This window comes from Panthera tigris, chromosome D3 (assembly GCF_018350195.1).
Source record: "Panthera tigris isolate Pti1 chromosome D3, P.tigris_Pti1_mat1.1, whole genome shotgun sequence".
Taxonomy (NCBI): Eukaryota; Metazoa; Chordata; class Mammalia; order Carnivora; family Felidae; genus Panthera; species Panthera tigris.
Genome location: NC_056671.1, coordinates 93,558,274 through 93,562,312, shown reverse-complemented (window position 1 = coordinate 93,562,312; position 4,039 = coordinate 93,558,274).

Below are 4,039 nucleotides of genomic sequence, written 5' to 3'. Positions count from 1 at the left end.
TCAGGAGACTCGCTCAGAATTTCCCGAAAGACCACAGGCGGCGGACGCACACACGGGAGTCCCCGGAAATACCCCCTCTCTCCTCTGTGGCCAGGCGCCCCCCTAGAAGCTGGGTGCCCTCCCCGCCGAGACCCACTCCTCGGCCCGTGGTCTGTGGCAGCTGAGGGGCGTCAGGGGGCCACAGGCGGCCACGGGCCTCTCCCGGGAGGGGCCGGGAGCCCAGAGGCGGAGTCAGGGTTCAAGAAGATCCCGAGGCCGTAGGGGCCATCCGGGCACACCGCTTCCAGCCCGGCCGTCTGCAGAGGACGTCAGCTTTGGGTCCCCGAGGCTCCCCTCACGGCCATCCGTCTCGCTGAGATGCCCTCCCTTCCTGCCCCGACTCTGTCCACACCCGGTCTTGCTCCTGCTCTGGGTGGAGCCACACTCAGAGGTAGGACACCTGCCCAGGAACCCGGGTTTTAACACGTGAACAACTTCTCCGCTGACTCCTCAGTGATCAGGTCACAACCAGCCGTGTTCCTTTCCGATTATTCGGGGTTCTCTTACTTCTCCTCAGTTCGGATGGTCTCCTAAGCTGGTGATGGCGTTTGCTGTGAGGAGTCGGGGTGACGGGCTGCCGGGTCGGGAGGAGGAAGGAGCCCCGGCCCCTCCCGCTTCTCCGAGGCTCTGGAATGCAGGAGCACCTGGCGTGGGCGGGCATCCCTCTGTGCTGGGGTCCTCGCCCCGTGCACGCCCTCTGGGGTGAGCTCTCGATCCGAGAGCTTCCTCTTCGTGGCCTCTTGCAGGGCGGCCGGCTTGTGGGTCCCGGGGTGGGGGGGTGGGCTGCCCCCCTTCAGGGTCAAGGATGAGGCCTCGAGAGAGATGGGAAAGGTGGTGGGCGTCCAGGACCCCCAGGGCAGGGGAGGCTGTGGGCATGATGATGGGGAAGGGCAGAGGACGGGGCATCCCAGAAAGCTCTGTGCCCACCCGGTACCTGCTGACCCTCGAGTATGTGACGGCCTGTGCGACACCTGTGCGGGACCCCTGGGCGTGACGACCGTGGCTTCAGGGAGCCAAAGAGCCACTGGAGCTGGGCTACTGCCCACCTGCCCGCCCCCAGGCATCTGCTTGGTTCAGGAGTAAAATCTGCAAATTCTGTATGTGTGACAGCTGTGTTTCTGCAGTCCTTGCTTTCTCTCCTCGTGGTGGCCGGGCTGTCCCTCCGCTCGCTCACATGCTGGCCCTGCTGATGCGTGCATGGCCTTACTCAAGTCAGCAAACGTTCCTGTGGGAACGTCTCGCTCCCACACCGTCTACGTCTAGCTAACGCCCAGCATGGCGACTGACCCGGGGGCCACCCAGGGGTGGGGCCCCCCAGCAGATATGACACTCTTCTCTGTTCTTTTAGCCACAAGAAGGGTATGTTCTGGTTTTTCTTATTCTTCTCTACGTTCATTCGCCTAAATGAGTCTTAGACGTTCAACTTCATAAAAAAAGTTCCGATGATAAAAGTAACCCATGGGAAAAATGGGAGATCACACAGTACAGTAAAATAGGAGGAAAAGAACACCTTTAACCCCAGCGCCCCAGACAGCCATGGGAACCTGGGTCTTCTCCCTCGTGGCTGGCTGACTCTGTATACGGGCCGCGGGGCTCCGGGTCAAGGGCAGAGAGGGGCAGGGCCGCACACTGGGAGGACGGGTCGCCACAGCAGGAAAGCCCCTGGGTCAGGAGTTCGAGCGTCCTCAGATTCGTGTCCAGGACTCTGCTCTTTCCTCCCTCCCCAGAAGAAGTCAACAGTCAAAAAGGTTGAGCAAGACCTGCGAGGACAAGTTTGGGGTCTGTGCCGTCTGGTTGGACGGGACGGACGGCCACGGAGTGTGATGATGTCCACGCTTCTGGTAAACGGTGGTTCTCTCACTGACACCGGGAATCCAGTATAAACATGGCACTGGGGCTTCTTCGACGCCATTAGAAGCCACTCCGCCACGCTCGTCTACACCGCTGGCGAGCGTGTTTACGGAAAGCGTGCATACTGTCTCAACCCGAGGATGCGTCACGACTTACTTCGGCGAGTGGACAGTATTTCAATACTAACCTACAGTCAGACACTGTGAATGCTCTCGCGCTTCTCCTGAGACGCTTTCCTCATCCCAACTAAGTGTCTCTATATTAGCATTTACAACAGCCCCCGTGTCCACCGTCCCCTTCAAATTCAATCCAACACCCACAGGTGACTTTCAAGGTGACACATTTGCCCAGAGCTTTTACTAAACCTTTCTATGAAATATTTGCATACACATTCTGAAGATAAAACTTATTCTGAAATATCTGTGGCTTCATATGCAATTGAAGCACTAATACAAGGACATTCCGCGTGCCCCTTACCCAGTTCCCCCGTGTTAAAACCACCGGGATATTGACACTGATGCCCCATATGCGGGACGTGCATCCTGACACCCAGGCCCCTCCCTGTCCCCGCCTCCATAACCCCTGGCAACTGCTAATCTGTTTCCCATCTCTGTAATTTGTCATTTCGAGAGTATTATATAAGTTGGAATCGTTAGATGATCATTTAGAGATTCGCATATTTTATTCAGCATAATTCCCTGAAGATTCATCCAGGTTGTTGGGTGTGTTAATAGTTTACTCCTTGTGGCACCCGGGTGGCTCAGTTAGTTGAATGTGTGACTTTGGCTCAGGTCATGATCTCACAGTTCATGAGTGTGAGCCCCACACGGGGCTCACTGCTGTCAGCAGAGATCCCGTTTCAGATCCTCTGTCTCCCTCTCTCTCTGTCCCTCCCCCACTCACTCGCTCTCTCTCTGTCTCTCAAAAACAAATAGACATTGAAAAAAAATTGTTTACTCCTTCTCACTGCTGAGTAGTGTGTCGTGTGAGGACGTCTGTGGTGTAAGCATTCACCCATAGAGGGACATCAGATTGCGTCCGGTTTTCGACTGTTACAAACAGCACTACCATGAACAGTTGTGTACAGGTTTTTGTGTGAATAGAAGTTGTCATTTCTCTGGGATAAATGCCCAGGAGTGTAACCACGGGGTCACGTGGTAGTTCCGTGATTGATTAGAAATGGCCAAACTATTTTTAGAGTGATCATATCATTTTCCATTCCTATCAGCAGTGTATGAGAGATCATTTCTCTACATCCTCACCGGTATTGGGGTTTATTTTTATTTCAGTCACTTTGATAAGTGTGTGATGATAACCTCTTTATGGTTTTAATTGTATTTCCCTAATAGCTAATGATGTTGGACACCTTTCCATGTGCTCATTTAACATCTGTATATCGTCTTCAGTGAAATATCTTTTCATATATTTTGTTCATTTAATTGCATATTTTGTTTGTGTTTTTTTTGGGGGGTGGATTGCTATTGAGTTTTGAGAGTTCTTTATATATTACAGATTTTGGTCCTTTATTGGATGTGTGGTTTGCAAATATTTTCTCTCACTTTAGCTTTTCCTTTCATGCTCTTAAATGGTCCTTTGAAGGGCAGTTTTTAATTTTCATAAGGTCAGATTTATCAAGTCTACTTTTCATGGATCATGCATTTGGTGTCAAGTCTATCGCTTATTTATTTTTGAGAGAGAGAGAGGCAGAGCGCAAGTAGGGGAGGGGCAGAGAGAGGAGACACAGAATCTGAAGCAGACTCCAGGCTCCGAGCTGCCAGCACAGAGCCCGACACGGGACTCGAACCCACGAACCGCGAGATCCTGACCCGAGCCGAAGTCGGACGCTCAACCGACTGAGCCACCCAGGTGCCCTGGTGTGAAGTCTAAAAACTATTTGCCTAACCCTAGATCCAAATGGTTTTCTCTCATTGTTTTCTAAAAGTCTCATAGCTGTACGTTTTACATTTAAATTTATGATGCATTTTTAAAAATATTTATTTATTTATTTTGAAAGAGAGAGAGAGAGAGAGAGGGGGGGGGGGAGGGGCAGAGAGAGAGACTCCCAAGCAGGCTCCATGCTGTCAGTTGTGGAGCCCCACCTGGGGCTTGATCTCACAACTGTGAGCTCATGAGCCGCAATTAAGGGTCA